General features: G+C 47.1%; 1 long non-coding RNA gene across 1 annotated transcript; it reads right to left on the bottom strand.

Annotated features, from left to right (window-relative positions):
• Positions 1 to 648: 648 nt before the first annotated feature.
• On the bottom strand, positions 649 to 12,105 carry LOC132655812 (uncharacterized). Its single transcript, XR_009593683.1, has 3 exons — positions 11,972 to 12,105; positions 3,398 to 3,550; positions 649 to 1,845 (listed from the first exon to the last, which is right to left on the bottom strand). It is a non-coding gene; the product is annotated as an uncharacterized LOC132655812 (long non-coding RNA).
• Positions 12,106 to 13,505: the final 1,400 nt, after the last annotated feature.

Here is a 13,505-nt window from a genome sequence, read left to right as displayed (position 1 = left end):
TAGTCTGCAGAGCAGGAGGAGAGAGTTGTCTTTCTAGGTGGAAGTTGGCAAAGAGAGCCTCTACAACATCTTCGACAAGAGGCAGCGATAAAGACAAGGGATTGAATACAGGCAATTTGTTGATTAAGAAACTCGGGTAAGGGTAGGCAGGAAGGGAAGAAAGCCGGTATGCTCACAGTAGCTTGGGCTGGGGCTTTAGGAAGATGCTGCTGCATGCGTCTGACAGTGGTCCTATTTACGGGACTGGGAAGCTGGAGCAATCAGTCAACAATCCCCTTGGCCGAGTGCTGAAGGAGAGCAGCGGCTGCAAACACATGAGCTCCATGAGAAACACATGGCCGCTTGAGAAAGTTCTCGGCTGAGCATTAGAAGCAGCATGTTTTTCTCTATCAGACTTTATAGGTGCACTGCACAGGGACTCAAGGTGTTTGCAGGGAGGGGGGCTAATGGACACTATTTTATTTTATTTTATTTTATTTTATTTTATTTTTTCAGAAAAGTAACGACTTTCAGGTTGAAGAAAATGATTTAATATAGAAAATTAATATGCTTATGTTTATCATAATGTAGTTATAATATATTATATGTGATATTTTATATTTATATATATATATATATATATATATATATATATATATATAGCTGCAGTGTATCTTAGTTAGGTTGGGCTTCCATAACAAAATTCCAAAGGCTGGAGGTTTAAACATAATTCTGCCACCAGAAGACTAGTATCAAGGTGCTGGATAACATGGCTCCTGGTGAGATTCTGGCTTGCAGAAAGCCACCTTTGGGCTGCATCCTTCCGTTGTCTTCCATGAGTACTCACTTGGGATGGAGGAGGCATTCTTCTCTTATTCTCTTTTTCTTTTCTTTCATTTACTTTGTTTGTTTGTTTGTTTGTTTTTGTTAATGCCGCCAATCCTACTGACTCCACTCTTGCAGTCTTATCATCAAGCCTGGATTTTTCTCCTAAAGTCATGGCTCTAATTATAACCACACTATGGGCTCCAGCTTCAGCAAAGGACATCTGGGGAAACATACTTTAGCCTAAACCATGAAGAAAATGGGTCCAATGTGGTGGAGGTCCTGACCACAGGAATCAACAGGTGTGGGCATGGACAGGACAAGAGGCTGCCACTGAGGCAGGGGCAACATTTGATAGACATGATGCTGGGGAACTACAATGTGGGGAAAGAGGATACCAGACACGAGGGGAGCCCTTGGATAGTGACACAGCCAGGTGGCCCAGAAGTTCTAGGGGTTCAACAAAGGCATAGAGGAGCCACAGTAAGGTCAGGTAAGCCAGAGGACTGAGAAGATTGAAGATCATGTGAACTTGTGTTGGAGGTGATGTGGTTTCAGATTAGAGATGAGAGTCGGCTCCTGAGGTTAATGGGAGATTAAAGGTACCTGATATATGAGGGGTAAGGAATTATGTGCCAGGCCATCCATGTGGGTTACCCTCATGGGTGCCAATTGTTTAAAGTGATGTGGTATTTGCTCTGCTGAGGATCTTGTGGCAAATGACACCACAATGCTAAGAGTACAAAGATTCACGGTGGAAAACAGGAAACCAGAGAGCTTGGAGTTCCACAGTCCTTTCTGAGAAGTGCTCCCTGACCCAAGGACCTCCCAGCAGCCTTACTTCTCAAAGGCTTCGCCACTGCAGCCCTGCCACAGTGGGAGATTTGCCACCTCCAGATGGCAATAGCGTATGAAGTAGACGGTAGCAGGTGCGGTAGTCTTGAGTGACAGAGGGAATGTGACCAACATGGTAGGTGAACAGAGCGCATACTAAGATGGCCAGGAGTAGGTGGTGGAGAGGGACAGCAACCTCACCCGTCCCTGGAGAACAGGAAAGAAACCAAGCGTTAGGCAATACTGAGGAGAATGGTCTGAACAAGACCTGAATCTTCTTTCCCCAATGTCAGCCCTCTCCTAGTCAGCAGGGAGTGCCTGAAATTCTCCTACCAGACAGAGGTAGAGTTGGTATGAGAACACAGCCCTTCAAACTGAGTCATGCAGGCTGGTTTACAAAGGGGAGCAGATATCAGACTGCTGACAGATAGATTCCTTACTTAGTTGGTAAGATAAAATATTAAACAGCTGTCTATCCTCCCCCAAGTTAATGCATAGATTAAATATAATTCCAATCAAAAGATGCTTTAAAATCAATGTGCTTTGAAGTCTCATGTGAAAAAAAAAGTACTTGGCAAGAATTTCAAAGAACATTCACAGAATGAGGAGCTACAAGGTGTAGAAGAGAGAGAGGATGCTAAGAGATGAAATAAATGCAAAAGCACATCATAAAACAAAGCTGTCAAAACCTCAGCACTGGTTCCTCACAGAGAGGGCCAGAAGGGGACAACTCAGGGGCCCAGAACAGGCCTTCAATGCCAGCATACAGCTAGAAGATGTGTTTAAAAACCCTGTTGGATGACAGGATAACCATTCAGAATAAAAGATTAGGTTAGGAGGTTGGAAAGGTGCTTTGGTGGTTAAGAATGCTTACCACTCTTTCAGGGGACCTGTGTTTGGTTCCCAGCACCCAGATCATATAACTCATAAACACATGTAACTCCAGTTCCAGGGTATCCTACGCCATCTTCTGGCCTCTGTAAGCAACTGCACACACATGGTGCGCACAAATTTACACAGGCACCTACATACATATACATAAATTAAAAAAAAATCTTAAAAAAAAGATTAAATTAGACCTACACAACACCACATGCCCGATAAATGGACTAAAGCATGAAATATGGAAAAGTAAATTTTAGATAAACTAATGGAATGGAAACCAGAATAACCCATCAGATCTGTGTGGGAATTATTCAGCTTACAAGTAGTAGAAGCAACCTCTGGGATTGGTCATCTACAGATTCCAGAAATAATGACAGCCACACCCAGGGAATTTAATACAGGTCGTGCTGGGGAAATATTCATACTACAATGAAAGGTAAGATTTTGCTTTGGTTTGGTTTAGTTTGAGACAGGGTTTCTCTGTGTAGCTATGGCTTTCCTGGACTTAATTTAAAGACCATTCTGGCCCCAAACTCACAGAGATGCCCCTGCCTCTGCCTCTGCATATACCACTGTGCCTAACTAGGTAACAAGCTTTTTAAAATACAACTGACAAATAATTAATATTTTAAAAATACAACTGACAATTAACATTATGATAGCTAAAGAGTTTCAATGTTTTTAAGCACTAAAATTGCAGTGAGAACAAAATAAAGACTATAGTAAAAATCATGAGAGAAGAAGATATTGGTAGTAGTTAAAGCAGTTAAGCTTGGACTGCCATTCTGTACTATTAAAGAGCCCATTACTTTGTGCCATTGACCTTGAAGTCCCCCTCCATGACCCCAGGTTAGGGTGGAAAGAGCACACTCACCAAAGCCAGTGGGATTATTGTCAGGGATGATGTGTCTGAACCAAAATAATGACACAGAGAGAGCCAGAAACATCCATCCAGTCTAACCAATTCCTCCTTTCCCCCGCATGAAGCTGCGTGCTAAGGAGACTTCAATGCAGGCGAAACTCACATCTGGAAAAAGTTTATTAATGTTATAAGAATGCGTTTGATAATAGAACAGAAAATAGAGAAGAGGAAATGAACTGAATGTTCAAAGCGAAGAAGATATATTAGTTACAGAGTGGCTTGTCTACTGAACCGACTGCATTCAGTCTGTAAGTTACACAGAGAAAAATTAATATTAGCGGCTCTGGTAGGGCAGAGGTTTAAGTAACTTGGAGGGGGAATGTGTGTGTAGAGGTTATGCATGTGTACGTAGCATGCGTATGAGAGGCACTCACCCATGTGTGCTTATGTGGAGGTCAGAGGTCAATCTTGGGTGTTCCCTTTAACCACTCCCCACCTTATTTTTAATTTCAGCACTTACCATTTCCGCTAGACTGACTGGGCAGTGAGCCCCAGAGATTTGTATGTCTCTATTCCCCAGTGCTGGGGTTACACATATGTACTGCCATGCTAGACTTTTATGTGGGTTCTGGGGATCCAAACTTAGGTCCTCATATTTCACACAGCAGCTGCTTTACCCACTGAGCCATCTCTTTAGCCCAGGGGAACCTTTTATGAATCAGTCTCTCTCTGTCCCTCCCTCCTATCCTCCCTCCCTTCTTCTTCCTTTCTCTCTTTCAATCTCTACCCCTTCATGCCCTTCCCCTATCCCAGTAACAATATGACACATGCGTGGAGCCTGTAGACTCAGGAGGCTATGGCTTTCCTACAATACGTCCCATTCAGCAAGACTAGAGCTGGGGCAGGAGCTTGGGGGGACTGGAAGGAGTCAGGATCTTCTTACATTTTCCAAACATACTGCTCCATTAGGTAGGAATCCAAAGAATGAAACATTAGAAGTACAACCTACATATTTAAGAAACTTGCGCGTACCAGCTACAGCTACACTGCCAATGAACCCAAGTACTATTTTGAGTATGTCTGAAAAAAAAAAATCCCCCCTCCTGGTGAAAATGCACCACATTTTCAGCAAAACCACAAATCTCGACGCTCTGGGCATCTGCATCCTGGTCTAACAGGAGAGCTTGTGTTTCTGAGATCTTTCTATCCTTTCATTCCTTCTAGGGGTTGCCACAGTGGGGGTGGAGTTTCCGTGTGTAACCATGGCTGTGGGTTCCCTGCTCCTTACGCTATGCTTCCCCCTTGTTGCTGACCACTGTCCCCGGGGTGTGTTCCTAGGCCACAGCCAGACCCCTTCAAGAGCTCGGTTTGGGTTCCTGGCATCCAGCCGTGCTGCTTGGGTCCTCAGTTATCCTCCTTCACTTGAGCCTTTTCTTGAATTGTCTTGGAGGTGGGGCTTTGATGGCAGGGATAGGTTCCCCAGGGTGGTGGTGGCGTCCTCTAGTTAGGCTGTGGTTCCCCTTGAGCAGTTTCTTTCCATAATTCAGAATACAGCTGGGCTACTAGAGAAGGAGGAGAGTAGAGCCAGGGCTCCTTTAGATGGGCCTTATTCTATTCTGTTCCACTAGGGCCACTGTGCCAGGTAGCCACCCGTCAGTTTCTTCTATTCTGATGCTTTTCTCTCAGGGCACCAGTGTCCTTCCTCCTTGTCTCACCCTCTCTAGGAGACTTGCTCCTCAGAGTCCATCTCTGAGGCCCACAAAAGTATCAGTCAGACCTTCAGTTCTTACCTCCTGGATTCTGGCCCCCAAATATTTCAATAGAAGTCACCCAGAGGTTGTGTGTGTGTGTTCCATAGAATTCTGTGAATGATGAGGGTCCGGGCTGTTCAGGTAACACTAAAGCAAAGTGGCTTTTTTGTCCCCTACCAGCCTAATAGAACATGCGTGGTTCTCATGAGGAAACAATGGAGCAATAGGGCAGACTATCTGAGCAAATCTGAAATCATGCAGCCGAAAGCCAGCTCACCCTGGTCATAGCAAAGACAGATTTTTACCTAGCTCTTCCAAGCTGTGTTTGTTTCTCACACACAGCATGACAAGTCAGGAGGGGAGGGGGTGCTTAAGGTGGAACTGCCACAGTCCTGGAGTTCAGGCAGAGAAGACTGAGTGGTGTGCTGTTTCTACCATCCCCTGCCCCACAGTACGTGTTGCTGTTGCGTTTCTGACAGTGCAGACCAGGCTGATAAATTCATCTCAGATCCTGAGGATGCCCCAGCATGTCTCTTCCGGAGAAATGAACTTTAATTTATTTAAATTTAATGGAAAAGCATATGGAGGGGAACGGAAAGCTAATTTAAAATAGTGCTCAAAGCAATCAATATGTTAACGGATTCCTTCAACTTTCTATGCCTGGCTGCAGGAAAAAAGAAACCACGCTGAAAAAAAAAAATCCTTTAAAATGTAAGCTGATTCCTCCATCTCCCTCCTTCTGTGTTATGAAAATGCTGTTTTTGATGTTTGGAACCAGCTTCTGGAGAGTTTAAATCAAGCAGTCTTGTAAACATTAAAATAGGTTCTGAGAACCACAGATCATCTTATGGCATCAAAAATGGGACTGGAGGTGACTTTCCTCAAAAGGTCTGTTTTGGTATGCCACAGCAGGCAAAGCATCCCATGGAGAAGATTAGTGTGTCCTTTGTGCATTGGATTTTTCTTACCCCCAAAGGCCAAGGGGTGAGAAGCCAAGGGGGCGGGGCAGAGCTCACTGTACAGATTGCCAAGTTTATAATTGCTCTCCTAGAACATCAGCTGGGGACATCTGACTCCCACGTAACCACTACTGCTTCGAGAGTTAAGGACATAATCTTCCAACTGCATCCTTTGGAGGAGACAGCTTGGCGAGTGTGGTCCCCAAGGACTTGTTGGGTTCAGCTAAGCGGATCTGAGGAGACCAAGGTTGATATACCCTTGTGCCCAGCTGTCTGTATATAAGCCACAATGACGGACACTCTGCCATTTTTCTAATCTCTTTTTGGCTGCCGTGTCCTCTTTCTCCACCTTCTTTTCAGGCTGTGTGGTGTGGCACAAAGGACAGAGCCTTGCAACCAAGGACTTGAGTTTGACATCTGTTTCCAGCAGGCTTCCTGGCTCCTAGAATTTGCTGTCACTCATGTCTGGAATCCTCTGCGCTGTGTTCTTTCAATGGCTGGAGTGAAAAGACATGACCATGCAATGTAAAAGTAGCTACGGACATTCCTAAAATCTAGGTCCAAAGCAACTGTGTTTTGAGAAAGCTCAAACCCCAGCATTTGGGACTAAGCTGGCTTTGGTATCTAGGGCTGGGAGAGTATCTAGGAGTTATTTAATTTCTTTGATCTTTTATTGATTAGAAGCTGAATAGAAAAAGTCAGGCATGTTCAAATGTCCTTGTGTGTACATTATTATTTGGTTTTCACATTGGAAGGCCAAAAAGATTTCTTTTGTTTGTTTGAGGTTTTTTGTTTGTTTGTTTGTTTTGTTTTGTGTGTGTGTATGTATAGAGGTGGGGGGGGAATGGGTTCTTATGTAGCCCAGGCTGGCTTCAAGCTCCCTTTGTAAGCTAAGGATGACCTCTCTTGACTTCACTTCATGAGTGCTGAGATTATAGGTGTGTGCCACTACATCCAAGTATATTCTGTTTTCTAACTAAATATTCTATTCCTGTGAAGAGACTCCATGACCAAGGCAACTATTATAAGAAAAAGCATTTAATTGGAGCCTTGATTTACAGTTTCAGAAGTTTAATCCATTATCATCCATAGCTGGAAGGGTAGTGGCATTCAGGCAGGCACTGGAGGTAGCTAAGAACCACATTTTGGTCCACAGACAGAGAGAGACTCAGAGGCTTTTGAAACCTCAAAGCCAACTCTCAGTAACATACTTCCTATAACAAGGCCACACCTCCTAATCCTTTTAATCCTTTCAATGGTGCCCTGGTAACTAGGTCTTCAAATACATGAGCTTGTGGAGACCATTCTCATGAAAACCACCTTAGCTGTGCTGGGAATAGAGCCCAGAAAATTGTGCATGGTAGGCAGAGACTCTATTGTCTCAGCCACAAAGCAGCCTTTTAAAAAGAAAGTGAATGAGTGACACCCTCTCTGGGGCCTCACTGAGTCTAAGACAAGGCCAACCATTTCCATCTGAAGTTTGGAAAGCAGCTGCTTCTCACCGTTAGAACCCTAATCTCCAGTCTGTCTCAGCATTTACCTGGATTAGGATTCTGTGGAATCTTGCTGCTCTATGCCAGGTGCACGGGTTTCTCTTTTGTTTATATATTAAAAGGCATGGAGCAGGAGGGGGAGAGGGGAGAAAAGCTTCTGGAGCATTTTAGAATCTCCTATGTAATTGAAATCTGCCTAATTGTATTTTCTCCTGAAAAGGGGGGGGGCATTCATGGCCTATTGAGTTATCTCCCACACTTGTATAATCATGGGCATCATTTCCATAATGTGTCCCTGACAGGGTTTCCAGTCTGAGAGGGGAAAATTGAGGCACATTGCCAGCGGCATTCAGGTCCAGGCTAGGTGTCTGCCCAGAATTTACAGGTGACCCTTATGACATCTCAGTGTGAACAGTGTCCAGTGTGGGATCAGAAATCCAGGAGGGGCAACGATATCAGAGTTCCAGGAGAGCTGGAGAGGATCTGAGGAGTTGCACTCTCTGGAGCAAATAAGGAACGCAGCCTTCCCCAAGATGCAGCCTCACACAGGGTCCTGCAGTAGCCTAAACAGGACCAAGAGGCAGCTTCAACAAAATACCAAAGGCCCCAGAGAAGTCCCAGCCCTGGCCAACTGTAGATACACAGAGCCCTGTCACTCAGGCAAAACCCTTCATGCCAAGAAGGTTTGAGCAGAAGGGAGCAAGGGACACAGACATGTGGGATGAGGCTGGGTGCCCATGGCTGAGGCTCCCTGTGGACTGATGTGTGCTGGGGTTGGGGAGAGAGGAAGGCATGGGGTTTCCTGTCTGTCATGCTGGGGACCAGGTGGCTTTGGAGCCACTCAGCCTTTGCCAGTTTCGCTTCAGGCTACACAGCAGAAGTGACTAATTCCCTCTCCCTCCCCAGTCTCACCCTTCCCCACCCTCAGGATGGGGACTGCAAGCATGCCCCACTGGATCACTCTCAGCACTACTGGACCTGTGTCTTCTTTCTGTTGCATACTGAGCAATGCTCTCTCTCTCTTATTCCTGCCCTTAGTGTTGTTTTGACTAAACACTTCTCTGGCTCTGTATGGAGCTAGCTAAAGAAATCCACCAGTCATTAGGAAGAAGAGATTTCCAACCTTCTACCCATGGACTGTGCAGGTGGCTCATCAGAACCCACACAGCCCGGGCTGCTGCAGCTCAGGGGTTGTACACAGCATTTTCTGCAATGCTTTCCCATACAGACATGCCATGTGGGCCAAGGGTAGCCTTCACAGAGGCTCTGCTTCTCTTGTGGGGAAAGCAATACCCAGGCAAGCCCTCCCTCGTGGCTTGCATATAAAACAGTGCAGGGCACCACTGAGACATATAATGTGGGAGCTATAAATGGGAGCCGAGCTCTATTTTTAGAAACAGCATTCACAACTGCAATGTCGTGAAAGGTCTATAATTTTTCTTGGGCTGAGAAGAGAATGCAGCTCCATCAGTATTTGAGAACGTGTCTCAAGTGTGGGTTTGAGGTGACATGGTTGTCCAGGCCCTCCCTTTTGTGGCTCAGGTCCCTGGGTGGGAGAATGGGACACTGACCCTGGAGGGTTTGCCTGGGTGGTCTGTGTGTTGGCTTTGCTTTAGCAGTTCTGGGTCAGGAGTACTGGGTCACAGCCAAGGCTGTGGTTATGGCTGTGGCCAGGGTGTCTGGAATAGACCCTCACCCCTTGGGCTGGTAGGGAAAGTTTAATGCACCCCAAGTACTAAGGGTAGTCTTGTCACGGGGTGGGGGTGCTCAGGAAATGCCAGCACAGAGCAGTGACAACAGGATCTGAGCTAGTGGTCATTCTGTCCTCAAATGTCCCGATTGTCACTATTCTTCATATGGGCACTCATCTGCAACTGGCCCCAGACGGAGCATGACTCATCACACAGGGACAGCAGGAATGGACACTTCTATCCACCAGGAATGGAGAACAGAGATGGCCAAGGTAGGGAGCTGAGTTAAAGGCCAGCATTTTTTAGCTCAGAGGGGCATCCACCTGAGGGCCTGAGTGAGTGTGGGCGGAGCAGGCAGGCTAGCTTTTGAACGTGCAAGACTTGCTTTAGCTGCTTTCTCCCATATAAGTTTGCTTGGCTATAAAATGGGTCATTCTCACTTCTGATAGAACAGGTGTGGGTGGCCTCCTGGGAGCTGAGGTCTGAGGAAAACAGGGTGTGTCTGTCACATTGCTGTGACAAAATATAGGACAAGAAGTAACAAGAGAAAAAAATGATTCATTTTTGGCTTACATTCAAGATTGTTCTGTCGTCAGAATGACAGCTGGCTCAGATCCTGTTGTCAGAGTTCACGAGTACCCCCACCCATGACAAGACTGCCTTTAGTGCATTAGACTTTCCCTACCAGCCCAAGGAGTGGGGCCCTACTCCAGACACCCTGACCATAGCCACAACCACAGCCTCGGCTGTGACCCAGTACTCCTCCTAACCCAGAACTGCTAAAGCAAAGCCAACACACAGACCACCCAGGTGAACCCTCCAGGGCCAGTGTCCCATTCTTCCACCCAGGGACCTGGGCTACATCAGGGGACTACATGACAGCAGGCAAGGGAGGCATGGTCACACTGTATCCGTAGTCTCGAAGTGGAGAGAGATGAACGCTTAGGCTGGGCTAGCTTCTTCCTGTTTTGGCAAGCCTGCTGCTCTTCTGTAGGGTGGGTTTCCTACCTCAGTGAACCAATCAAGACATCTCTCATGCCCAGAGGCTACCTTAATCTAAATAACCCTTCACACATGTGCTCGGAGGAGGAGGCTTGCCTCTGAGGTAATTCCTGATCCTGTCAAGTTGACAGTCACCAGTAGCCATCATGCAGGGTTAGAAAGAACACCCTTCCACATCAACCCATTGGTCATCTGTGATTCAGTTCCTCATAGCTGACATTCAGGGATGGCTTTAAGTCCTGGCTTTGGCTTCCTTCTTTACAAACAGAAACAAGATTGTCACTAAACATTAATTTCAGTGTGTCAAGATTGTAGACTCCTTGGTTAGACATTTGAGGTTTAACCCAGGTTAAGAAATAGCATAGGAAACCAATGAGTCCTGTTCTGATGGAGAAGGTTGTAAGGGAACTATCCTGTCCAGATAGACCTGAGTTTGAGGAAGAAGAGGCCCAGGACAGAGGTGACAAGGCTGGGTGAAAGGCCAGGGCTGGCACAGGGCCCTAGCTTTTGGGGTTGGTGTCCGCATGGGACGGTCCTGGATGCACTGAGAAGCTCAAGAGCTGCGTTCTGCAGGGACCAGTCGCTGTACTTGCCCTCCCCACTGACCTGTCCCCGCCTGGCCTGGTGGCGGGGGATAGTAACTGGCTCCTTTGAACATGACAACTGAAGGGGAGGTGGGAGGGGGCAAGAGCCAGACACTGGTCACAGCCAAGTGACTGGGTGCCCACGTGGAATGCGTGCCTGCCACGGGCACTGTGAGTCTGTGGCTCCTCTGGATAGGATCTGGACTGGCTGCTGCTAGCGATGGCTTTGTGAATGTTTCTGCTTACAGTAGTAGCCTCTGGCTTGTCGGAGGTCTCCTGCTGCTGTTCCGGAAGAAAGTGCCTGGCTTGTGTGGGAGTGTGGAAGTGTGTATATGCTAAGTGTGTGAACATTTCACACACACACCTTGCCTACTATTTTTCATTAATTCTCTAAAATGAGTTCCCTCCCTACTGAATTGCCCAGTCCGGGTGATGCCCTGCCCCTCTTTTCTTCCTATTCTTTGTAGTTCAGGGGTTCTCAACCTTCCTAATGCTGTGACGCTTTAATACAGCTCCTCATGTTGCGGTGACCCCCAATCATAAAATTATTCCACTGCTACTTCATAACTGTAATTTTGCTACTCTTATGAAAAATCTCATATCCAGGATATCTGATAGGCAACTCCTAAAATGCTCATGACCCACAGGTTGAGAGCCGCTGTTGAAGATGGGTGTGTGTGCTGTCCCACCTCTGGTTGCCACATACTCAGGACTGGCCAGATGCCCTGCTCATACCCAGCCTTTCTTCTGTGCTAGAATGCCCGGAGACTGTGCAGCTGTTGGCCGTCTCCCTGCTCCCCCAGTACCCTCTCTGAAGTGTTCCTTCCTCTGTACCACCACAGTGCTCAGCAGCAACCTTCCCCCGCAGGGACCTGTGTCCCCTGACTCACAATGGCACAGAGTTGGTAATGAGAGGACACTTTGGAGTTGATCCCAGCACTCCCACCTGTAACACTCACTTTTAAGACTCTATTCCGTCTGGGGTGTTTAGGCCTCAACCTCCCTTCCAACCTCCCAGCCCTACGTAGGGGAGAGAAGGTTAGTGGGGAGACAGGACACCCTACTCCTCCTGGCTGGGGTAAATGGGTTCTTTTAGGGCTCTATACCAGTTTTCCATCAGCAGCAGAGGAGGCCAGCAGTCTCTTCCAAGACGCTGTACCCCGAAGTGTCTCTGTCTGTCTGCTCCAAACCGCCACACCGTCTGTCTCTTGGGTCTCTCCAAACTGCCACACAACACACACCAACGCCATGCACGCCACCACTTCTCTTTCTTGCTCTCAAATTTGTTTCGTCAGAGCCCTAGAGCACGCCCCTCTCCGCCACCAGCTGGCAAAAGCCACACCTCATGTGAGACAATGATCAGCTGTGGGCAAACTATAGCCCAACTAAAATCCCACACTTGGGATTAAAACAAAACCATATTTACATAACATAACTGAGTTTACGAAGAAACCGAAACTTCCATTACAGCCACCCTGCTGCTGGGTGACTAAGAACGGGTTACTGTGTCCTCAGCTGACAATGGGGACAGAAATCCTGCTCTTATAGGAGGCTGCTTAGAGAACCTGCACTGTACTCAAACAGTAGAATTTGCTCCCTGCTACTTCTAGCCACAGGAACAAGCCTGCTGTTCATTTCTCGTGGGCATGTGTAGCTCTTAACCACTTTGAGCCAGCCAAGGCTACAGTCAGGATCTTCTGTAGTGGCTGGAGGTTTGGGAAAACAGCCAGCGTAGGGAATGACCTGGGCTCAAATGTGGCTCCACCTTGGGCCAAATGGTGACTTGAACATTCCTTTCTAGGAATAATGATGTTGAACTTGAGGCAACCAACCAGGGATGGGTGGTCCTGACTGTAGGTAGACACAGAATAAGAGTATCACTTCTCATTTCCGCCCTCCTGTCATCCCAACCCCTTGCTTCCTGTGGTTTTGCTGATAAGCCTACATGGGGTGGACTCTTGTACTCTCAGTGGTGAGGGGTGAGAAAGGCAGGTGGGTAGTGGGGGTCATTGCCAGGCTTCTAGGTGCCCCATATGGCCTGTGAGCCTTTCTCAGTTATGTCAGCAGAACCTCTAACTGATGTGAGTAGATGAGCATGCTGGCGAAACCCAGTCAGTCCTCATGGCAAGGAAAATCTCAGTGGATTGGAATAATGGGGCCTCTGCCTAGACTCCCAGATCCAAGAAGAAAGCTTTCCCAGTGACCTGGCTGGGGCCACTTTACCACCCCTTGACCAATACTCCTACCAGGAGAGATTCACAGGCTCTAACATGGAAGACTTTTTTCCCCAAACCAAAATCTCTAGAGGGGGAAAAAGGATGTGCATACAAATATCCCAGTGATCTGGGACCCTCTTGACCAGTTAGGTAGAAAGTGAGTTTCAGCCTGTTCCTCAAATGTGGCTATTGCTTCTCAAAATGGCTGCCATGCCATCTCCTCAGCCACTGATAATAGGTAGAAGGCCCGGAATTTTGTTGTCTCAGGAAACACAAGGCTGAGGGTTGGCATTCTGTATAAGCTTTTGGTGCTCATAAGATTGACCAGGGGGTGGGAGGCAAGTTTCAGTCTGTAGTACTCAAAGACAGATGCCACTTTTCAAGATGGCTACCATACCATCCCCTCAGGCATTGGCTACAGGTG

Source organism: Meriones unguiculatus, chromosome 1, assembly GCF_030254825.1.
Source record: "Meriones unguiculatus strain TT.TT164.6M chromosome 1, Bangor_MerUng_6.1, whole genome shotgun sequence".
NCBI classification, from domain to species: Eukaryota; Metazoa; Chordata; class Mammalia; order Rodentia; family Muridae; genus Meriones; species Meriones unguiculatus.
This window is presented reverse-complemented; position numbering and strand designations above follow the sequence as displayed.